Source organism: Corythoichthys intestinalis, chromosome 2, assembly GCF_030265065.1.
Source record: "Corythoichthys intestinalis isolate RoL2023-P3 chromosome 2, ASM3026506v1, whole genome shotgun sequence".
Classification (NCBI taxonomy): Eukaryota; Metazoa; Chordata; class Actinopteri; order Syngnathiformes; family Syngnathidae; genus Corythoichthys; species Corythoichthys intestinalis.
The window spans coordinates 12,986,174-13,012,177 of NC_080396.1; the positions used below are offsets into that span (position 1 = coordinate 12,986,174).

Consider the following 26,004-nt stretch of genomic DNA (forward strand, 5'->3'; position numbering starts at 1 on the left):
CTGCGCTGGAATGAATGTGTGACATTGGAGACATATAAAATAAATGCCAGGAGTGATCATGGGGAGTTTGAAATTTCGACATGTCACTCCAAGAGTCACAGCTAAGGTAGATAAACAGAAGCATTTAATAAAGCCAAGCATTTTTCTACTACAGTACTTTATTCTTGTTCAAAAATGATTTGGTTGGACGGTTATGTTTAAAACTGATCATAATTATGACATTTGAAGTGCTTAAAAACTATCTATTTACAGTATATTCATTTTTTAAATCACTTTGGGGGGAAAAGTGAGAAAAAAACACATCTTATATGTATCTCTTTCCTATGCTAAATCTGAATAATCACATTGAGCACAAAAAAACACTTAAAAAGAAAAAAAAAAAATTGGGGGGGGGGGTTCGCTACTTTGCGGTTTTTCACTTATCGCGGCGGGTTCTGGTCCCCATTAACCACGAAAAACGAGGGATCACTGTACACTGTGGTGATGGTGAGTCATCCAAAGTCTTTCCAAAAAGCTATTCAAGTCATCTAGTGAAAATTTCTTTAAAATTTATATATATATATATATATATATATATATATATATATATATATATATATAATTTTTTAAATATCGCAATATATCGCAAACCCAAAAAAAAATCGCCACAATAGTTTTTTCCAATATCGTTCAGGCCCATCGTCTTATAATCAGGTCCGTCTTATATTCGGGCCAATACCGTAGTACGTCTCAGGCTTTTTATGCATAGAAAGAAGACCGTACAGTTAAGGGTTAAATGTTAATAAATATTATATTGTCTATGAAATTCAAAACCATGGCACAACACAGCAACGGTGCTTAAACGGCACACTGTGCATCCTGTTGAGCATGCTAAAGAGGTTTTTGTGGTGAACGCATTCTTGGCCTCGTGGGAACTGAGCCGCCAACTGGAGCTCTTCCGTTAAAGCTACTCTAAGCGGTATGCGTGGTCTTTGGCATTGTTCACCACCACCAGTCTGTTCCATGTTGAAGCTGAAGATTTTAGAAGTCCTTCATGCATGTCAGCCTGTGTACTTAAATGGTTAGGTGAGCCGCTATTTCGGTTTATCTCACCAAGCCCCTTACAGCGCTTGAAAAGAGACCTAATCCCACCGGCCACAACACCAGAGCTTTAGCTACATTTATGTTCTTACCACACTACTGCCTCCCACACGGATTTCATTACTGTTCAGAGAGGATTTAGCAGTCACATGTGAATGCAATAATGCAGAATAATATCTGTTTCGTTATTTCCTTATTGCTGATTTATTACTCTCAACATGGCTGGTCTTAAAAGACTTTATAAATTGCAAGCGTTCAAAGATATGTCTGGGCTACATGTATGCATTTTCAAGATTCTATTTGGGTAATGAAATGAACACGTAGAAAAAAAAAAATACTAGAGAAAGAATTTGATATAAAGCTGGTGTTCAGTACTCTGGCCCAGACTCAGATTGTTAATAAGAAGGAACATGCTGCCCAAATGTGATCTGAGGTACTTAGTGTTTGCTTATTTATCAGTAGAAGCCTAACCCGACTTAAATCTTATTGCAATGTTTATTCCCGGTGCTACAAATAGCTGCATCTGAATGAAAATGGTTGTGGCTTATCTGTGACCACAGCCTCTACAGTCATCTGTCATTTAAAGTCACTTGGCCACTTCTTCTTTTACCTTTACTCTTGACTTGAAAGCAGCAGTAGTGTTTCCACTTTCCGCATTATGGTTTGTAATGTGCTCAAAAAACCACAGCCAAGGAAGCAAGAAAGATTTCCCGTTTCCCCAATTTCTCACTTAGTGTATATGCTCTTGCGTATAGCACGCCACCACCCTACATTTTTGTCAGTCAAAATATGCATCACAAGTGCCCAATAATGTGTGCTAACTCTCTCCAAGATTTGAGTACCGTATTTTTCGGACTGTATTGCCCCTTTCCCACTGAAACTAGTGGGTCAACGCGCGTTTTTTCCAAGCCAATGCAACCCACTAGCAATTGGCATTTGGCACCTTTCCCATTGACAAAAAAAAAAAGCCGTGTCTTTTTTATTTTTTTTTTCACCCATCTAACCCCTCCACCCCTCCTCAGCCGTGCGTAAGGTTACGTGACGTCACCACGCTAAGATCAACATCGACAAGTGCGACCGAATTCATTCAGTTCAAGGAAGTAAACAATGCACATTATGGAAGCCTCCTTTACATTTGTGTTCTCTGTTTTCATGCTTTTTACTAAAGTTGCACCGATACCGATACCAGTATCAGCAGGGAGCGCCGATCCGGCCCGAATTGGTGGTATCGGTATCGACGAGTACCATCATTTAGAGCGCCGATACCATCTACTGGCGTCACTTGAGCGCAAATGAACTGTCTTTCCCACGTGAGCTAACTTCCAAATCTCGATGCATGACATTTGTATGTATTTGTCTCGAATTTACCATACGAAAGTATCATCTTCGTCTTCAATACTCCAGAAGTTCACTACAACGCATATAAGAGATGTTACGCTGCTTTTCTAACATGGCATACACAAACGATTAGCATGCGTAAGCTAACGCCCGCTGTTGGAGCGATTGATGGGATCAGAAAGGTTAAGACCATGAGAGACTAAGCAAACTCATGGTTTCATGATGAACAATGAGTGGCAAATTAGGAGCGCCGTACTTCAAACTCGTCCTGTTTATGAAAGTCGATTCTCATATGCTGGTGTTGTGCAGTACTGAGCAGAAGTGACTTCTGTGGCCAGAAAACACTCAAGCGGCGCAGCGCGCACACTAGATATCACCAGATAGCAACCTAGATGTCCCATTTTAGATCCCATGCTAACTCTCGCGCGCACACACTAGATATCATCAAATAGCAACCTAGATGTGCTACATTAGATCCCATGCCATTAGCTGCGTGAGCCCAGAGCGACGCCATATTGTCCATTGATGAATTAGAAACCGCCATGACTGAATGGAAGTTAAGCAGGCCAAATCAATCCATACCAGTGACTATAGATAATGCTGCAAATACTGTTAATTCAGCACGTTACAGATGGACTCGGACCACAAATAGGATGTTTTGCTTATATGGTAAATATAGCTGCTAAGAGAGCTGCAGCAAACAACAGTGTGCCCCACTTTACAAACAGTAAAGATTGTTCTCAGCACTTATATACAAAATTTCTTCAGATCAGTAAGAAGTGGGCGCATAAATATTATGCATTAAAATGCTTGTTTATATGATGGCACTGTTATTTTTGCTTGTTAGCAAAAAAAAAAAAAAAATTAGTTGTATTTTCTGTGTCAGAGCATTAAATGTATTGAATTGTATCGAAAATCGTACCGAACCGTGACTTAACTGTATCGTTGCATCCCTTATACATATATATATATATATATATATATATATATATATATTTTTTTTTTTTTTTTTTTTTTTTATTTTTTTTTTTTTGTTGTTGCAAACAGTGGTATCGGAATGGTATCGGTATCGGCAGATACTGCACAGCCAGGTATCTGTATCGGTATCAGGCCCAAAAAATGGTATCGGTGCAACACTACTTTTTACTGCCCTCAAAATGGTTGAAATGCGGCAAAGGATCAACACTCTGCTTGTACTGAGGCAACGTAGGCGAGGTGAATTCATCTTCTACTAGCTTTGTTGTTAGCATCGACGTAACTACGGTTGTGGGGCGTGTTAAATGGAGTCGACTGGCATGTTGTTATGACGCATCACGTAAGAGCTGACGTCACCACGAAGATTAGGGTGTTGACTGTTGACCCGGGGTTTTGCTTTCACACTGCATGACGATCGGAGCAGAGGTGTTTTTAACGTAGGTCGCTTGGCGGGTTGATTGACACAGGTCGAGGCAGGTCGCTGCACCTTTCACACTGCCACCAAAAGCCGATTGTTCGTGGGTTGACACGGGTTTTTTGGCCAGTGGGAAAGGGGTATAAGTCGCAGTTTTTTTTCCCCCCCATAGTTTGGCAGAGGGTGAGTCTGAAACTCTGGAGCGACTTATGCGTGAATATTTACGGTCGGGGCGGGCCGACTTCTCTCTCGCTAACTTTTTTAAAAATAAATATATATATTCATATATTAATACTAAAACGATGTATGGATGTTAAAAAAAATAAATAGTATGGATAAAACTGAGAAAGCGCTGCCTGCGCACGTGAACGCAGTGGCCCCGCTGTCTTTTTAATCTTCCCCTCCGCGAGTCCGCATCCATTACATTTTTGACCTCATATTTCCTTTTCGATATGGAGCAGCTATAGACCCCAATCACCAACGTCACACAATCACGTGATCGCTGTATTGTGCCGCCATATTGTCCGTCATTGTGTGTCCGTATTGTATTTGATCGTAGTTTCTAAATATGGATTCACTTGCAAATTATGGAAGCCCGGGTGCTTTTAGACACTGTAAACTCATTGGAAGAGTTGCATAAAAGCTGTTATTTGGAAAAGCTTCTGTCGATCCAGTCGCCAGATCTATATTTGATGCCCAAACCGATGTTTCCTCCCCTCTGGTCCAGTCCCGTGTGTCAGAGCTCGTCCTGAGGCCCCAAAATTTCCAATCATACTCCAGTTTATGTCACGATGAGGAGTCGGGTACCCAAAATTGGCACTGGCCTGAATGTAAACCGACATTTGGTCAGCTGAGCGTCACCGTTGTCACAATTGTAAAATGAAACTTGATCGACAACGGGCCGGTGTGTGCCGAAAAATAGCTGCCCCGCGTGAAATGTCCCCCCTGACGGGAGCGCTTATTTATAACGCTTTATTGACATGAAAACATCAAATGTTTTCATGGACGCATTACAGTAATGGATTTACGACTGTAATATCAGTTTTAAAGAATTAAATTACACAAAATATTAGTACTGTATTTTAGTAACAAATCGTGGACTGGGCCACATAACCATCTTTGAACAGAATTGTATTAGTCTACAGCTTTTCACAACCATATCCCAATGACAATCACACAGGTATGACATTTATTAGTTCAAGCTGAGTAAAATAATACATATTCATGGTACAAGAAAGTCGTTTCCGTGTGGGCGCTCCCGTGAGGGGGGACATTTCACGCAGGGCAGCTATTTTTCGGCATAACACCTGTTGTTGCGCTCACCTTCTTGCTGTGCGACCGTGGCGACGAGCTTCATAGTCTCCGTCTGATGACGTCTGCGATCGTGTTTGCATCATACTGATGTTTTGGCCGCTGTCTAACGGCTGTCGACACAAACGCATCATGGACCGAGATAAACAAACCGTGCTGCTTTGGAGGTTTGCCCTTTTAACAATGGGCACAAAGCAACTACTAAAATGACCATTTATCTTCTCTGTTACTGCAACCAACCGCCACACATGCCTTCACCATTTTGATTAATCAATGTTAACGATTATCAGGAAGGTTTTTGGGTTCGTTTACTAGGCGGTGATTCCTTAGACAAGCAGAAAAACACGCAGTAATAGGAGGAAATTTACGTAGCGGTAATATGTAAACACGATGAGCTGACGGACAATATGGTGGCACCAGTCGGGGGGCGGAGTTGTGACGTCACGTGATTGGGGCCTATAGGAGTGAAAAACAAACTAAAGACAGGCGAATTGAAAAGCAATTAACTGCAGTAGGAGTGGGATATGGAAAGGATTCAAATTGATTGTTGAAGTTGATATACGGAAACCTGTGTTGTGACGCTTTATTAGAGCCACCTAGCATCGCGTTTGCAACGGCGTCACAACTCTCTTCCCTCCTCCCCACTCCTGCTCTGCTCTCTCATCTCTGTGAGTCTGTGTCTCTCATACTCTTCTCACGTCCTTCAACCAACGTAGTAACGCATAGTAACGCACGCCTTTACATCCTCAGTAACAGTAACGGCGTTGCCAAGATGAGAAAAGTAATTAATTAGATTACTTACTACTGAAAAAAATTAACATGTTATTAACAACACTGTATATCACCTTTTAAAAATATTGTCACACCCCTGCCCTAACGTGGGCCCCTGCCCATGATAAAATGAATTGTTGCAAGGAAGGGTGACCTCCACAACAGACCAGCCAAAACTAGAACTTGTTTCAATCAATCACTTGCCTGCCAAACATTGGTATTTGGGGCACAACTCAAGCAGAATAAACAATAAGCTGAATTTTAGTCATTGTTTCTCAAAACAGACAGTGAAAAATACTATAGATCCCACAATCAGTGGGTTTCAATCTGTCCAACCCACGCAATCAGACCAGTGTTTCCCACAGGATTTTAGGAGACTGTGGTGGGAGGGTCTCTGACCATAGGATTTTTTGAAACTGTGGTGGTGGGCTGCATCGGAGTCGGACAGCCACACCATGTCATGCCACGGCGATTTTTTTTTTTTTTTCATTATTTTTTCCCCCCAAGAAGAACCATAACAACGATATATTTGAAATATTTCATTAGCTAGGCTAATGTTATAGCTCTCAGCTACGGTACATGTATGTAAAATGCGTTGCTGAGTACAGCTACGTTACCCTATGTAATAATGCGACTTTTTTTCTCGTAGCAATAGTACGACTTACATCTCGTAGTGACTCAGGGTTGGCAAACTGTTGAAAAGAGCCATATTTGACCCCCCCCCCCCCCCCCCAAAAAAAAACAAAGAAAAACTGATACAGTATGTCTGGAGCAGCAAAAAATTAAAAGCCTTGTACAAGCCTTATAATTATCAATACTAGCAATATTAGCCTACTATAAAAATGACTAAGTTGGCTAGAAATACATAATTAGCCTTCATGATTAAATATTTATTTTCCCTGCAGTGGATCCTATAGCGCACCATGTGACTACTCTGTTGTACGATGACACCACAAGTTTAACTTCATTACAATATTAATGAATTGAAAGAATGTTTGTATCATGTTTGTCCTCCTAGAAATCCTATTAAAACAAAAAATATATTTCCCTCCCCCATCTTTTTCCATTTAAAAAAAAAAAAAAAAAAAAAGCTCCGAAGCAGCACTAAAGAGCCGCATGCGGCCCAAGAGCCGCGGGTTTCAGACCGCCGTCGTAGCCCTCCTTTTTTCTTTTTATTTGACCCTCATAAGTACTACATTACCACAACAATAACAGTCCTTCTGTCAACTGACCCATTTACAGGACAGGGGGAATTCTAATGGCCGTGTAAAGAGTTTTTCTTGATTCGGTGAGAAGGTGAATAGTTTTTTCCACGTTGTTCGTTAACTAAATTTCCACACAAACGCACATCGAGGTACCATTAACTTAGCAAGGAGAGGTAAGAGAGTCATTTTTCGAGTGTCCCAGAGCTCGCGAAATTGTGTGTGTGGGGGGGGCGCATTTATCCAACTTTCGTCAGCCATAATTGTCTGAAGTTGGCGCGTCGGTGTTGTGCCGAAAAATAGCCACTCCACGCGAAATGTCCCCCCGACGGGAGCGCCCACACGTCACTCGTACAAACAGCCTTTTCTTACCAATCGATGGACACGGAAACGACGTTCTTGCACCGTGAATATGTATCATTTTACTCTGCTTGAACTAATAAATACTTTACTGTGACCAACGCTCTGAAAATAGAGCAAGGCTTTATTTTGGGCCCCGCCTCTCCGCGCAAGTTCAATCAAAGTTTTCTTTCCGTCCACCGCTCACTTTCGCCGAAAAGTCCGATTGAAACTATTGTAATGCCCCGGATATGGGGAAGAAGGAGAGAAGTCTGTATTTGCTTAACCACTCGATTGTGGTAACAATAATAAAGAGAAACAATAACAAAATAACAGCGGGCTGCTACGACATGCGACCGCTATCTCTCGCTATCTCGCTCGTTCTCCCATTCTTCCTACTTGTTCCCCTTGCGTCTCTTAAATAAATAAATAAATAAATAAATAAAATACTGCTCTAAAATGCTGCTCTCGCTCGCGCGGGTAGTAGAGTGGAGTGGGCTACAGCTGTGTAATCGGCTGACTGACGCATCTGATTAGTATCTTTTTTTTTTTCGGGGGGGGGGGGGGGCGCAAACGAGACTGTGGCGGGCCCAAACGAGACTGTGGCGGGCCGCCACAGTCTCGTCCATTAGTGGGAAACACTGCAGACTGTACAGAAGATACTTCAATGTTCAGAACTTCCAAAGAGTTGGAATTTCCACAATCAAGACATACTCATCCTCTCAAACTGCCTGACCAATACACAATCCTTTCACCAAGTGGAATTCAAAGGGTATTTTTTACATTAATCAGTGTGGCATATTGCAAAGCAAGTGTATTAAACAAATCTGTGGTTGAAAATAAAAACATTAAAATTCATGTCATTTATTGATATAATTATTTTAATCGCTCACGTTTTGCCTTAGGTTGACTTAAAATTGCACAAATTTTGGGCAATTAGGCATGTGCCGGTTACCGGTTTCACGGTTTACCGTGGTGTGAAAACGTCACGGTTTCAAAACCACTCAAATTTTCCGTCAGACCGTAGTACGGTATTCGCTATTTTTCATGTGTCAAAAATGCAGCCAGAAGTGGTGTGGCGCGGCGGCAGCGCTCACCCCCTCCCGTTTGTTTCTGTGTGTGAAAGTGACGCTATCGGCTAGACAGCCAGCCAAAAACAAATACTCCAAACATAAGGCGTACTTTTCTTCAATTTATTGAGCTCTCAAATCATGGTAAGTGGAATATACAAAATGAATACTTTAAAAGCATTGTACAATTGTATTTTTCCATGTGTGAGTAGCGTCAACAGATTAGCACCATGAAAAGTTTGCCAAAAACAAAACACACATTTTCCTGTCAAATTCAATATACAAACTAACTAAAAGCTTACAAAGACGAATGTTAGCCTAGGCTTAGCTGGGAGAGCAACTTCGTCGAGTGTTACAGCCGCAGAGTGAGAAAACAAGCTTGATTCACTTGAATGAAGGGGAAAAGGGGATAGCATCAAAGATCGCTAATTGCGAAAGATGCTCTTGCCCTAAGCACAAATCCACGTTCGCTGGATCAAGGAGGGGTCTCACTCCCAATGTTTTTTTTTGTTTGTTTGTTTAGATGAAACCTTTCCACAACAATATTTACACTTTAAACTAACTTATACATTTTTAACTTATTAACTTATGAATTCTTTGTTTTTTAACACATTGGCATGACATCATGTAGACTAGAGCTGACACAGTGGCTGAAAATGGCGAAACTTCACTTGAGCTTTTCCACGCTCCAAAAAAAAGTCATGCAGTAGAATTTTTTTTAAAAATTTATTCAGAAGTGTTTTTACTTTTTTATGGAAATTATTTTGTTCTTGCTCTAATCTTGAGCAACTTGAGCTGTGGCTGTGGGTATAGTCTATAAGTTATATTTATTTTAATTTTATTTAAAATATTTGCTTTTTTTATTGATAATTTATTTTAACAATATATTCATGTTCCAATTTGCAACTATGTTCTGAAAAATTAAAAAAAATCCTGTTCAATGGAAAAAAATTTTTTTTAACCCATACATCTCAAAGTAACACATTTTGGAGCTATATTTGCAATACCATGATACCGTGAAACCGCGGTATTTTTGCCCACGGTTATCGTACCGTCAAAATCTCATAGCGGCACATGCCTATGGGCAATTAAAATTTAAATGCACCCCCCTTAAGTCAAAATACCTGTACTACTCAAGCTTGGAGATTTTTGATACAAAACAAATGCATTGTTTTTTAAAATCAATACTCAAACAGTACATTTCGAAAATTACTGTGCTGTCAATACAGATTTTAACATCTCATTAAATAATTCATCAGCACAATATAACTGCAATACGATCTCACTATTGTCATGGGTCAGAAGATTTGTGCACATGTGAACAACACACTGCTGGCAATTAGCTTAAATATCACAACTATCTATCATTTTACAACCTTCCTGGAACTCGGCAAAGCCCAAACCTCCAGCGCAACATGAATCTTTCCATTCAAACAACCTTGGCACAGCCTGAGCTAGTGTTCGGAGCCAGTTGAGTTCTGGTTCAATAGTGAACTTACTGTGAACCAATTTGGCTTTCCATGCTCTGCGGAGCTCTAACAAGCCAGCACGATGTCATTGTTTAAGTGGTGAAACTAATTGTAATGCAAATGCACCCTAATGTGCAAGCGTGTCAGTATTCACACCTCCTGTAACGACAGACAACACCAGAACCAATTTTCCTGTTGTCTGTTGGCATGCAATTTGAAACCATCTTAATAAAACTATGGAGGATTTTTAATAATTGTGCAAATTAGGGATGTTGACTATCTAATCACGTGATCGGAAATTGGGCCTGATCATATCAATTTCAGAAGATCGGAATCGGGTGAAAGAGATCTAGTTTTTTTTTGTTTGTTTTTTTTCCCCCCCATTTTTATGTATCACTGCCAGCCAACCAAGTCAAATTGGATTGGATGTCTAAATAAATTGAACGTCTATTGTTGTCAATGACAGGGAATGAGTTAAGGGCTACAAGCAACAAAATAATGCAGAGGTGAAACAATTAGGGACGATCAGATAACGAGATCAGAAATTGGGCCTGAGCACGTCATTTTTAAATTGGGTTTTTAAAGGGATCCTCTACCTTAAATACATGTAGGCTCTAATAAACCACACTTGTTCTCTTGTACTAAAATATATTGTTAGAAACACATAAAATGTTAAATCAATGGCAATATTTTATAATATTTAGTACACATTTTGACCGATAGTTGGCGCCAAGTTTTGCGGGCTCGCAGTGATGACGTAAATGGGATCTTTCCAAAGTGTAGCGTATACAACAATTGCGTAGTCCTGCCTAAACTTGCAAAGTAACATGCCACGATGTAGGCCTGAACGATATTGGAAAAAACTATTGCAGCGATTTTTGGGGGGTTTGTGATATTATATTGCGATATTAAAAAAAAAAAAAAAAGTACATATGTTTTTTAAAAGAAATTTTCACTAGATGACTTGAATAGCTGTTTGGAAAGACTTTGGATGACTCCCAATGACCAGTGTACAGTGATCCATTGTTTTTCGCGGTTAATGGGGACCAGAACCCGCCGCGATAAGTGAAAAACCGCGAAGTTGCGCACCCCGCCCCCCAATTTTTTTTTGTGTGTGTAAGTATGATTTTGAAAAGTGTGTGTGTGTATATATATATATATATATATATATATATATACACATACAGTGGGGAGAACAAGTATTTGATACACAGTCAATGGGAAAACCCATTGGCAGTGTATCAAATACTTGTTCTCCCCACTATATATGTATATATATATATATATATATATATATATATATATATATATATATGTGGGGGGGGGTGTATGTATACACACATACATAATGTATATACGGTATATATTAATAAATGGTTTTAAGCACTTCAAATGTATTAATTATGATCAGTTTTAAACATAACTGTCCAACCAAATCATTTTTTAACAAGAATAAAGTACTGTAGTCGAAAAATGCTTGTCTTTATTAAATACTTCAGTTTATCTACCTTAGCTGTGACTCTTGTTGGACATGTAGAAATTACAAACTCCTCATGATCACTTCTGGCATTTAATTTATATGTCTCAAACGTCTCCACACACGCACACATTCATTCCAAAGCGGCTTCCTAGCAGAAACTGTTTTGCAAGTTAAACGATGATTGACAGCTGCTGCGCTGTGATGTCCGCTTCTTTGGCAAGATCAAAGATACCAGCATCGTTCACTTTAATAAACAAGTGCTGCAGTGACTGTGAGGTTCAAAGAGCGTGTGAGGCTCTGCGCAGAGCAGAAAGCAGGGCGTATGTGGATTAAAAAAAATAAAAACTATCGCACGTCCTTGCGATGGGACTATCGCGCACGCACACATCGCGATGGCGATGTTTAAACGATATATCGTTCAGGCTTACCATGATGTGCTGCTTTTGGATGCAATTTCCAGTCAAGTTGAAACAAGGGGAGTGACGTGAGTGGTCAAGGTGGAATTATTATTTTTTTGTGAATAAATGTGCATAAGTGGAAGCTTCTCCCCTTTTTGGTCCCTGTATGCACGTATCCTACCTACTAGAGGTGGGAATCTTTGGGCACCTTACGATTCGATTACGATTACGATTCAGAGGCTACGATTAAATTATAAATCAATTATTGATGACACCCCCCCCCCCCCCCCGCTATTAGCTGCTTTTAATGCTTTGTACATTAGTTACAAAAACTGTAAAAAAAAAAAAAAAATTAAAGCCTCGCAGGCTTAAATGAACGACTATTTCAGTATCAAGTTAACAGTTAAAAACAAATAATATACTCAAATCCCCATTCTGTATCAGCAGCTTTAAACTACATTCAATTAATTTAATGTTGCGAATCAACCGTTAAAGTTGTTAAAATTGCTCCCGTTATTCTATAATTTCCCTTTTGTCTACTTTCGACATGTGAAAGTTTTAAAACTATTTTAAAGATAGATTCAAGTCAATATTTTACCGATTCAGGAGTATTTTAGATAAAGTATGAGTTAATTAGGTTCGCTTGGAAGGTTCGCTACAACAGCCTTGCAGGAAAGTCTACTGCTTTACGATGGCGGCTGTTTACTAACACCCGCATCTAGCTTTCTGTACATTGCATCTAGTCCTATATAAATATGATATCTACCTTGCCAGTATGTGGACGTACTTTGTAGCAGCTGTCGGCAGCAGTCAAGTATGTTGTTGTTTTTTTATCTCGCGGCATGAGTTGAGCTAGAGCCGCGAGTTGAGCACTGGCATTACCCAAGGGGCAGGGTAATGACAAGCATGATGTTTAGCTACTCTAGCTCCATTCCTCATTGCGTCACGAAGACCACGCGGCGCCCTGAGTGTGTTTTACTTCCCCCTTACTTGACATATTTCAATAATCGGAATTTGGATGTTTGTGAATCGTTCACGAATCTTCCACGGCCGAATCGCGAATAATCTAAGAATCGGAAATTTCGCACACCTCTACTACCTACCACATGTTACAACTGGCGCACAAACATTTTCCTGGATCCTTAGTCAAGTAAGGGATCCGTCTATTTTCTGGATCCGACGGTCCCACCGCAGCTGCAATATTGGTTTCGGATCTGTCTATTTTCTGGATTCGACGGTCCCACAGTAGCTTTTCAGATCAGTCTATTTTATGGATTCGACGGCCTGATCGCGGCTGCAACGTTGCCATGGGATAGGTCTAATTCCTCGATCTTCAAGTGAGTGAAAAAATGTGCATTTGGATTATTATTGTTATCTTTTTTGCTGACTATTCTTTGTGGGAGTTTTCCCCAAACCATACCAAATAATTAAAGCACTGTGGCACGGTACAGTGACAACAGTGACTCTGACATGGACCTTACTTTTGAGTTGGAGTTCGTTTGGGAACGCGTGTGTTTACCGCTGAGCTCCCGAGTGACAAGTGGTCAAGGTGGAAATATTTTGTGAATAAATGTGCATAAATGGAAGCTTCTCCCCCTTTTGGTACTTTACGTATCGTACGTATCTTATCTAGCACGCGTTACGACAGCTCTGGATGCTAAAAATCTACATAATTATACTGGGATAAGTTTGAAAACGCAATAGCTTACCTTGAGGAACATAAACCGGAGTTCTCAACAGCATACACTCTCTAGCTCCATTGTCATTGAGACGCACTTGCCGCGAGTACATCACATCAGTTTTTTCCAACTCTTGTCTTATCAGGTACTGTATTTCCTGCTCTCATTTAGCCTTTGCTGCTCGTCTTGTGAACGACCGACAGTGCTGTCCTGCTCTTCACTTTTCCAATCTGGTTCAAATTGGAAGGGCAGAACCGACGACATGTTGGGGTAGCTAAGAGTGACACGCTGAAAGTTCGGCAAAGGCCTGGTGACGTCACGCACTGCGACGTAACAAGAATGGCGACCTATCACTTAAAATAATTTTACAAACTTTATTAAAACGAAAACATTAAGAGGGGTTTTAATATCAAATTATTATAACTCATACTAACATTTATCTTTTAAGAATTACTTGTCTTAAAGATCGAGGATCACTTTAAGATTTATTTTTTTTCCATGGCTACAAAGCAAGAAAATATGATGCACAATGAAGTCGACGGGAGACACAACAACAAGAAATGTTTTGTACGGTGGTACGATTGTATCGACATACCATCCTTTCGACATCCGGGGTAAAATTTGACTCGTCAATTGCTCAACATATGAGACCTTGAGGAGTTCCAAAAAAATCGATTATTACATGCATCGCGGTACGACACGAGACGATTTGATTACGATTCATAAAAGGTTCAAAAACAATGATTTTTCCACATAACTTTATGGCAGCCGCTCTTAGCGGAATGAAATTCAAGACACGTCTGCCGCTCGGACACCTTTAACGGACACACTCACAATGTTATAATGGCTTCCGAGGTGTCTTTGGCAAGACTATCGACTGTTAAAAAAATAATAATAATAAGCCAAATTCTGCGTGACTTGGTCTGCAGCAGATTTTTTTGTTTTGTTTAACAAAAAAAAAAATATATATATATATATATGGCGGAAAACACAGACAAGACTGAAAAAGCAGTTTCTGCTCTTAAACTCCTCTAGTTGCTGTATTTTAAACCAATAGAACTGTTGTATTTGATAGAAAAATATGTCTATATGCTGTCATAGCAGATTCAGGGCGCATTAAGCCCCCGAACTATTTTTAATTTGTCCCTTTTACCCTGGAAACCCCCGTTTACAGATGTTGCGCAACCGCTTTTGTTTCAACCCAGCCATAAAAAGAAGGTAAGTAACTATATTTATTAGGGCTGTCAAAATTATCGCGTTAACGCGCGGTAATTAATTTTTTAAATTAATCACGTTAAAATATTTGACGCAATTAACGCACATGTCCCGTTCAAACAGTATTCTGCCTTTTGGTAAGTTTTACAGCAAGGTTTGTTGTGCTGTCTAACAGCGAACTCTTGTGGTCGCTTTGCGACATGGTTTATTGCTTTCTTGCCAGTTCAATATGGCTGCACGACGTCTCGGGCTGACGCCTACGTTGTAATGTTGTGCTTATATGATCCTTGGACAAGATTTGTCCGTAAGTATGGTTGTTGTAAAGAATGTACATATTATGTTAGTAAGCGAAATGGTATATTTTTTGTATGAGACGCTTTTTGTTTATGTTTAGTGAACCTGTATAGCGTGCTAAGCTAATGTTGTTGCTAATGCAATGCTTGTGTACTTTTTTTTTGTAGTTTCACTACGGTCTAAAGAGGACAGTGGTTTGAGGCCATTTTATTAATAAATCAGATGAAAAAGGAAGAAGTCTGATTATTAAGGCGTCGTTCACTAGCTGTCTAGCTTTGGAAAAAGTAGACGCTTCGGAGTGAGGACAGCATAAACAGGTTTAAATGATTTACTTTAAATTTTACAGAATATATATATAATTTACAGAAAAATATGGCATATTTTATAGATGGTTTGAATTGCGATTAATTACGATTAATTTTTAAGCAGTAATTAACTCGATTAAAAATTTTAATCGTTTGACAGCCCTAATATTTATTAATCAAAAAGCCTGTCATTTTTATCTTAGAATCATTCATTGATGTCTAATATTTCGTTTACAAAAAAAAAAAAACTGAAAAATTATTCACTCGCATATTTTAAACTTTTAAACAAATTACGTCACAATGAAAAAAAATGGCGTCTCTAAAAAAAGTCACGGATATCCAACTCATAACTATCGATTAATTGTATTTTTTTGTTACTGTCACATTTTCCAAGATGTTAGATGATAAATAATCGATCCAAACAAAGAAGAATTTTTTTTTAAAAAAGGTTTAAACGGGTAAATATCGGAAAAAAGAACACCTCGACCACTCCTCGATGTCTGTGATTTCTGCATCGCGACCCTTGTTATATTACCATGTTTCACACCATAAAATCCCCCAAAAATACAGCCGTGGCCATTCACATCTGTGTCTTGACACTCGATGATACATGCTATATGGAGTTTTTGGATCGAAACGAGGTAAGTACGCAATAATATCTCATTAAAATCATGGCGTCTTTAATTCTGCTCTCGCCTGCTCTCACCTCTAGTTAGGGTTTTTCTGTTTAAAAAACATTTTTTTTAAAATGCCCTCCCTGTTCAAAATTTTTCTTCCTCCAGAAAATTGAGATTTTAAGCTTTCCAATGATGTACCACACATGCATATAGGACAATTTTGAACTTTGGCCAAATTGGGGGTCTCAGAGCAGAAATTCAAGTCACCTGAGTGTTTGTCGCCATATATATATATATATATATTATATATTTATAAAAAGATAACCTCAATGGTAGAATTATAGTCAACCACACCTTTTCAGTTTATAGCAGAAGAAAGACATGAACTTGAATTAATATATCGGGCACAAAAGGCTCAACCAAAATCAACACCAATTAGCAGTCCTTTAATCAATAGGTCAATACACTCAATAACAGTCGTAGTTAAAAGCAAAGTGGTTATACCCAGTGTTGTTAATAACGGCGTTACAATAAAACGGCGTTACTAACGGCGTTATTTTTTTCAGTAATGAGTAATCTAATTAATTACTTTTCTCATCTTGGCAACGCCGTTACCGTTACTGAGGCGGGAAAGGCGTGCGTTACTATGCGTTACTAAGTTGGTTGAATTAAAAAAAAGTCTGAGAGAAACGGACTCACGGGGACGAGAGCAGAGCAGGAGTGGGAAAGACGCCGTTGCAACCGCGATGCTAGATGGCTCCAATAATACCTGACTGCAGCCATAGCCGACAAACTACGCCCACATGACACGGTAGATATCATATTATATAACTAGATGCAGATAACAGACGCTGCTGCATTGCCAACATGTTTTAGGAACTACATGCGTTTGTAAACAACCGCCATCTTAAAGCAGTAGACCTCTCAGGAAGGCCCTGATGTAGAGATCCTTCCTAGCGAACCTAAGTAATTTTTTAAAATCTAAAATGCTCTTAAATCGGCAAAATCTTAACTTAAATCTATCTTTAAATGATGAAACAGTTTTAAAACTTACACATGTTTAAAGTAGACAGAAGGGAACTAATGCAATAACGGGAGAAATTTTAACAACTTTAACGATTGATTCTCAACTTTAAATGACTTCCACACATAGCAAAGGTTACTAGCTAGTTATCGCAATACCCTTGTGTCTAGTTAAGTGGAGGGTAAAGAATTGGGCTTGGGCCAATTGTCCCCCAAACCCTTTAAGCTTCACATTGTGTGACCTGTTTTTTGTTTTGTTTTTTTTGTTTTTTTGGGAGAAAAAAAATATATCACTAGTTACTTTGCCAAGTAACTAATTACTCTTACATTCAGGTAACTGAGTTACTAACGCAATTACTTTTTGGGAGAAGTAATTTGTAACAGTAATTAATTACTTTTTTAAAGTAAAATTAACAACACTGGTTATACCTCATGAAGAACAAAAGAAAAATATCCAATACCATGAATGAAGCAGACTACTTTAAAGCAGAAAGACACGGATGGTGTCCACACACGTTTTTAACAAGTGTCTTTAGTGTCACACCAGTTGGAAATGATCACCATATTACTTGTGTCCCTGTAAAGTGATGAAAAATGTCTTGGAAATTTGGGACACCACAGAGAGAGTATTTGGTAGTAGAAGTAGTAGTTAAAAGGTCTGTCAAAATTGAAACAATAGAGCTAAGTATATAAAATAAAGCTTAAAAATAATATCGTTAAAAAATAGATCCTGCCTTTCACTAACAGGACTGTGTGAGTGTGTCCACTGAAGCAGATCTTCAGCTGTCAATCAAGTCTATGCACCTTAACCAGGTTTATCTTTGCAAATCCGACGAGAAAGGTAGTCTAGGAAACAAGGGTACTGCTCTGCCTATTGCTAAATGGTAAATGGTGTGTCGCCGCTTTATCAGAAACAGTGTTGTTTTTGGCAGTCCTTTTTTGTCTGAGATATTGTAAACTCTTTATATTGCACTGTTAATAACCAATATTTATTACTGAATGCTGCTATCAAATATCACTTTACCCTTACCACAAGAGTATCACTATTACAAGTCATTGACTCCTCACTGATGCATTGTATATTGTTTTATCTTGTGCTGTGTCTATTAGAGGTGTGCATCGGCACTGCCCTCATGATTCGATTCGATCACGATTCGGAGGGCCACGATTCAATTCGATTCAGAGGGTCACGATTCGATTCGGTTCGATTCGGCAATGCATCGCGATGCCTTAAAGCCTGGGATGCATTAAAATTCTAAAGCAAAGCATATTTTTCGTGGATCATGAGGCAACACAAGCGGTCAGACATTACACTTTTTATTGGCTCTTGTGTCACTCCTGGTTGAAGTCAAATTAAAATACTTTCAGATATATATATTAAAAAAAAAAAAAAAAAACAGATCACAGCATTTAATTGGTGCTTTGAATGAGACCAGGGCTTTCCTTTTTTTTTTTTTTTTTTACACACACAATAGCAGCCTTTCACACAGTGCAACATCTAAACTCCTGTGCAAAATCAGTAATAACAGTCACTGTATTTTAGTCACAACAACCCATCAATAAAAATATTCAAGTAAATATTAAAGAAAACGACAAAGAAAATATTGTAGTGCAGCTGCATCTTCATCGCAATATCAATCCAGGGATCAGTTCAGTTGCAAACAAAACAACTAAATTGCAATGTGGAACAAAACTAAAATGTAGGCCTAGCCCACTATAACTTTGCAATCAACTTAGAAATGCGATCAGTAACTACCACATAACAATAAAAAATGAATTAAAATGAAGTGCAGCAGCCATAACAATCTGTTTCAATATGAGGAAATATCAGTTTTTTGCAATCGAGAGAGCAGAGAGATAGTAGAGGTTAGATCGGGCCTAAAAAATCCAGCCCGGCCCGACCCGGCCCGCTGGTATTGAAGCCCGACCCGGCTTGGAGTGACGGGAAAAAAACGCAGCAGCAGCAATTTATTTTCATTTCTTCGAGTTGGCAGAAAAAACGCAAGTTTTCTTAATGTTTAAAAAGTCTACATATTTTTATGATCATTATAAAATCATTTACACAACGAAATAACGATGGGAAAGTTTAATAAAAAAAAAATAAAAAAAACATGCGATTTTGCAGACACACAGAGGAGAAGATTCAAAAGGATCAAATTTGTGTTGCCTTTGTGTGCATAAATAAAAGGGTCTTTCGTAACGAATTCTAAGTTGGCAGAAAAAAAAAACGCACGTTTTCTTAATGTTTAAATAGTTTACATATTTTTTATGATCATTATAAAAGCACACAACAAAATAAAAATGGGAAAGTTTAATATAAAAAAAATAAAATAAAACACGCGATTTTGCAGACACACAGAGGAGAAGATTCAAAAGGATCACATTTGTGTTGACTTTGTGTGCATAAATAAAAGGGTCTTTCGTAACGAATCGCAAGCACCACAGCAGAGGAGAAGAAGAAAAAGCGGGCGGCGCCACAGCTTCATGTGCGTGCACAAGCAAATGCACAATACAGAGAGCCTGCTCTTGGTTTTATCCCATTTTTTAAAAAAGTAATTTATTAGTCCGGCGCGGCGGCCCGACCCGACCCTAACGTGAATGCTTAACATTTTGGGCCCGACCAGACCCGTTCGGGTTCGGGCACAAGATCCAACCTCTAAGAGATAGGACATAACATAACAATGGCTGAAGCGGAGAAAGAGGGAGCGAGAAAGATTATTGATGCACCTAAGACATTGAAAGCAGACATCTGGAGACATTTTGGCTTCTACGAGGTATGTGGGAAACTTGACCAGAGTTATGCAGTTTGTAAAAAATGAACCATGAGAATAATAATACAAATGGGGAAACCAAATCCGTTGCATCACCGGAATTGCGCAGGGAAGATTTTTGAACGTCTTTATATATTTTAAAATGCGTTGAATCGATTCGGCTTGTTGCCCGCATCGAATCGAATCGTCCATGCCCCGCATCGGGATGCATCGCCGCATCGATTATTGTTGACACCACTAGTGTCTATACATATATTTTTTTTATTTTGCACATTGGAGATTGTGTGTGTGCACTCTATGGGGCAGCTTTGAATCTCATAACACTTTGTGTAATCACAATAAAGGCGTTCTATTCTATCATTCAATCAACTTTATTTGTATAGCACACTTAAAAAAAATCCGCCAAGGAGTCCAAAGTGCTTTAGATACCATAAAACAGCAAAATAAGTTAACTTTCATAGATAAGACAAACACATAAAAATAAAATAAACAAACAGTCATTGCACATTAAAAGCTGAAGAAAAATAAATTGTTTTAAGGTGTGATTTAAAATCCATAAGTGAAGGGGCTTGTCTAATAGTAAGTGGTTATTGGTTCCACAGCCTGGGCGCCATCACTGCAAATGCACGGTCTATTCTATTCTAGTTTCAGTTCACGTTTACTCAATATTTTTTCTGTAAAATTTGAAAGTTCCACTCCAAAAATAAATAAGGTTTCCAACTAAACATTGACAGACAAGTACATTGTCGCATTTACAAGTAGGCATGTGCCGGTTATTGGTTTTAAGTAGGGTTGTTCCGATGATGTTTTTTTGTTCCCGGTCTGATCCCGATCGTTTTAGTTTGAGTATCTGCCGATCCCGATATTTCCCGATCCGATTGCTTTTTTTGCTCCCGATTCAATTCCAATCATTCCCGATCATATACATTTTGGCAATGCATTAAAAAAAAAATGAATAAAACTCAGATGAATATATACATTCAACATACAGTACATAAGTACTGTACTTGTTTATTATGACAATAAATCCTCAAGATGGCATTTACATTATTAACATTCTTTCTGTGAGGGGGATCCACAGATAGAAAGACTTGTGACTTTGTATAGTGTGACTAAACATTGCCATCTAGTATATTTGTTGAGCTTTCAGTAAATGATACTGTAGCCATGCCCAAATGCATGATGGGAAGTGCAACCATGACTGTGCGTAGTCCTACCAATTGATATATGTTCTCTGCGTTGGGAAATAACATAGGGTGTTAAGAAAAAGATCAATTGCTACTTTGTTTCCCCACATTGCTTCCCATGGTATTTCTAATTGTAGGGAGAGGGATTGTAAGGCTTTAGCCAATTAAAAAAAGGCTCCAAAGGCTGCAAAAATTCACTCTACTTATTATACGCTGCCTTTTAGTTCTCTATGTAGGTAAAACGGCGCCATTACAGATTGAGCGCGACAATGCGTGAGTGGGTCGTGCAGCGCATGCATTAAATTCATTAAATATTTTAATGTGATACATTAATTACCGCTGTTATCGGGGTAAATTTGACAACCCTACCTTAAGCCTAAACTAAAGACTCTGGATGAGTGTAGCATATTATGTCTGTAACGTTAAATACAATTAGAAAACGATTTAATTTAAAAATTTACTGTATATATTAGAGCTGAAACGAATACTCAAGCAACTCGAGTAACTCGAGTTTAAAAACTGATCCGAGTAATTTTATTCACCTCGAGGAATCGTTTAATTTTGCCAGCTCTAAGCATCACGTTTTGCCTGGACTACTTTTAATGCGGGACAACGCGCTTACGTCATGTGCGTAGAGGAAGAAGCAAAAAAAAAAATAATAATAATAATAATAATAAAAACTTACTGCAGCCGAAAGCCGCTACAAACTACGCTGACGTTGCTAAAAACTATGCCCCTATGTATGATGCTACGATGGTAGCAGGTAGCATCTGATGCATCCCACAGATATCGCATGTACATAGAACCAGACTCGGCCGCGTCTGGGTGGCGTTAGTATACAGCCGCCATCTTAAAGCAGTAGATTTCTCAGCGCTAATAAATATAATGTAACTGTCTGTCACTCGATCACGTAACGTTAGCCCTGAGGAAGGCTACGTTCCTATTAATTATGACCACTGTTGATGCGTGGCTAACGTGTCTTACATACTGGCTTTATTTAATCTGTGAAAACATAGCGCAGTAGAGTGATGGGGGTGTAAAATAAAAACTGTCAATTTTAGCTCAGTAGTCATTGCTGGATAAAACACCAAGTAGCACTGGTCCCTAATGTGTTCCCATACAACAGGTATCATACATTTATTTTGAACACTGCAAAAACTCAAAATCCTATCAGGACTTACAGTTTAGACTAACTCAAAACTTAAATAGAAAATAAAAATAGCTTGACACAAATGGAAATTCAATTGAAACATGTGGGAAAAACAAGCTTTGAAGTGCTGTGTATTATCAAGCGTAATTACATTTTTAGACAAGAAATTAGGGCTGTCAAACGATTAAAATTTTTAATTGAGTTAATTACAGCTTAAAAATTAATTAATCGTAATTAATCGCAATTAATCGCAATTTAAACCATCTATAAAATATGCCATATTTTTCTGTAAATTACATATATATTCTGTAAAATAAATTGTTGGAATGGAAAGATAAGACACAATGGATATATATATTCAACATACGGTACATAAGGACTGTAGTGGGCATTTCACTCAACTGTCATTTAAATCTGTCAATGCTGTCCTCACTCCGAAGCGTCTACTTTTTCCAAAGCTAGACAGCTAGTGAACGACGCCTTAATAATTAGACTTCTTCCTTTTTAATCTGATTTATTAATAAAATGGCCTCAAACCATTGTCCTCTTTAGACCATCGTAAAACTACAAAAAAAAAGTACATAAGCATTGCATTAGCAACAATGTTAGCTTAGCACGCTATACAGTACAGGTTCACTAAACATAAACAAAAAGCGTCTCATACAAAAAATATAACATTTCGCTTACTAACATAATATGTACATTCTTTACAACAACCATACTTACGGACAAATCTTGTCCAAGGATCATATAAGCACAACATTATCAGCCCGAGACGTCGTGCAGCCATAATGAACGGGCAAGAAAACAATAAACCATGTCGCAAAGCGACCACAAGAGTTCACTGTTGGACAGCACAAAAAGCCTTGCTGTAAAACTTACCATAAGGCAGAATACTTTCTGAGCGAGACATGTGCGTTAATTGCGTCAAATATTTTAACGTGATTAATTTAAAAAATTAATTACCGCGCGTTAACGCGATAATTTTGACAGCCCTACAAGAAATGTTTTTTTTTTTTTTTTTAAATAAGATCTAGAAGTTATTTGAGTGAAAGCAGTTTTTTTTTTTTCCGAGTCACATCTGAGACGCAATTGTTGGCTGTTTTCAACAATGTACATAAAAAATAAAGACATTGATTGACTGAAAATAGTTCAATATTAGATGAAATGTCTTTTTTTCCTAATGTATATTTTATCCGATTACTCGATTAATCGACAGAATTTTCAGTCGATTGCTCGATTACTAAAATATTCCATAGCTGCATATATTAAAAAAAGGCATGTCCGATATTTTTTTGCCAATTCTGATACTTTGAAAATGACGTGATCGGGACGCCGATCGATCGGGACATCTCTAGTTTCAAGGTTTACCGTGGTATGAAAACGTCAAAACCACTAATATTTTCCGTCATACCGTAGTAGTACAGTATTCGCTATCCCGGAAAAAAAAGTTGTTTTTTTAATTAATCGATAGAATTTTCAGTCGATTATTAAAATATTCGATAGCTGCAGCCCTAGTTTAGACCAAATCACAACAACAGTTATCTCAAGAAGAAAACAAAACATGTTTTAAGGCAGGGGTTTTCAACCCAGTCCTCAAGGCACACTGTGGGTCCTGGTTTTTGTTCCAGCCGATCCAGCAGAGACAGTTGAACCAATGAGGCTTCTGCTAAAACAAGCCACACCTGACTGCAATCAACTGATTGCACTTGTAAAACACCAGATTGGGGAAAAAGTGTTGTCATCTTGTTTGGTAAGAATGAAATCCTGCACCCACAGTGTGCCTTAGTGGAATAGGTTGGGAACCCCTGTTTTAAGGTGCAGTCGCCCTACGCTGGATTTCAACCTACTTGAGCATTGTGGCTTTTATTGCCCCCCCCAGGTAAGACTAATGCCCACTCACACCTGGCATCCTGGTAACACCACTGGTTGCATCCCTAACTTCAACACACAACTGCAGCCGTGCAACTGGTTATTATTGTTTTCCATTTGCAGAGATTCCCACATCGGCGCACGCACACACGTGTGGAATGTGGAGGGAAGCAACACAACAAAACCACCATGCACACACAAAACACATTGCAGGCGTAGTGCGCGAGTGTGTATCTGCAATGCGAAATATCACGCGTGGCTCTCTCCCTTCGGTGTGGAAACAAAGAAAAAGGGGAGGCTGCGTGATGCTGATCGGACCATGAAACTGTAAAGCCAGCATGGGTGTGAGCGCTCCCTTACCTGATGTGGCATATCCACGTTCACTCTGAGCACTGGTAGCAGAAGGAGAAGGAGGAGGAGGGAGGGGCAAAAATGATGTGGTGGCCAAATGTTCCGAGCCAGATGAAGGCGATGGTTTAAGGAATTCTGCCCCGTGAAAAACTTTTCCTTGGTATAAAACCAAACTGCGAAAAGAGAAGAAAAGGGGTGTGAATCAGACAGAGTAACGGAGTCAGATGGGGAAACGGGCTTGTGGCGGTCGGGGTGGGATTGTGGGAGGGAGCTCGGGAATCTGACATGAATGTAAAACGTCACACAAGTAAACATTTTTAAAAAACGCACACGCGAACGCATTCAAAGAAGTTGCACAAGGCGCAACACTTCACCTTTGACATAATAACACGCGGTGTAGTGGCCGAACTCAAAAGAAGGCTCGTACCGTTAACTACAGCGTGTTGCTAGTGAAAAGTGGCCCAGTGTTGGTCAAAACACGCCGTTGTACTCTAAAGGCGCATTATTTTACGGATTTCGGCGGTACGCACGCGTGCGCGCGACGTCAACCGGGCTAGCAATAAACAACAGTCCCGTCCAGCCGCGAGAGTCGCACATTTGAGCGTCTTGCTAAGGCGAGAACAGCACCGAGGTAGTTAAATGACCAACCGAAAATGACATTACACGCTGGCTGACTGCGTGCATTGTCTCTGTGAGCGGCGTGTCAAAATATAGCAGCCCGCTGCGAGAGAGCAACAACAACAGCTAGCACACTTTTGCCTGGCCCAAAACCTACTTCTGAACAGAACCGAAGAGGGGAAAAGAACTAAACGTCAATGCGGTCTTGACGTGGACAAATAAAAGCTCTCTGGACGGTGCAAACGACGCTTAAAAGTGTGAAACAACTTACATTAGTCAATCCGAAAGGGCGCATTAGTCCAGTCTTGTGGTACGTAATGTAGCTGCACAAGCGCTTCTTTAGTGTCCCGCCCCCTGTGTAGAGCCAGACGACATATCTATACATATCTATAATCCCCCAGCGTCCAATCACGGCGCTTCACTCGAGAGCGATCTCTTCTCTAATTGGTCGAGAGAGCGCTCAATCTCGGTTTTGTCGCCAGCTGTCTCGGTACCATATAGGGGTGTGTCGTGACGTCACATTCATCCTGTACTGCAGAAACAATTTAAAACAAAAAGATCTCTAAACACATGTAATACCACTAAAGCGGCTTTAAATTCATTCATGATAACTAGTAACTGACTATTTGTTTTACAATATTTTAACCCTTTATATGGCAAGTGACGATTTCTGCTAGTAGTAAAAAAAAGAAAAGAAAGTAAAAAAAAAAAAAAAAAAAAAAAAAAAAAACAATAAAGACCTGCCGTCCAAATACGTGGACATTACGTTTTGGATTGTGTAGGCCACACCTGTACAACACCAAATGTTAATATTCATTATACACAAGGGCGTAGGTTTGCATTGAGACGGTAGAGATATAACACCAACTTTTCAGGATGCTAAAATTGTCCCCACCAACCTTTAAGCAACCTTATATGCATTATACAGGGTGATTCAAAAATAATGTGCCAAAATCATCACGCATGTATTTATTTTAAAATCATCGAAATAGACTGAATTATTAATTAATTCATTGATTAAATTGATAAAATAAAATGAAATAATTAAAATTAATTAAATATTGTTTTTTAATA

At 39.0% G+C, this 26,004-nt stretch overlaps 1 protein-coding gene across 2 annotated transcripts in view; it reads right to left on the reverse strand.

Moving 5' to 3' along the window:
- The window catches only part of LOC130907724 (vitamin D3 receptor A), a 122,325-nt gene extending 97,025 nt beyond the window's left edge, over window positions 1–25,300 (reverse strand). For both annotated transcript variants that reach the window (XM_057823141.1, XM_057823133.1), the window contains exons 1-2: window positions 25,202–25,300; window positions 24,322–24,485 (exon numbers count right to left, since the gene is read on the reverse strand). The gene's annotated coding sequence lies outside the window, so the exon portion shown is untranslated. The remainder of the gene's footprint in view (window positions 1–24,321; window positions 24,486–25,201) is intronic.
- Window positions 25,301–26,004: the final 704 nt, after the last annotated feature.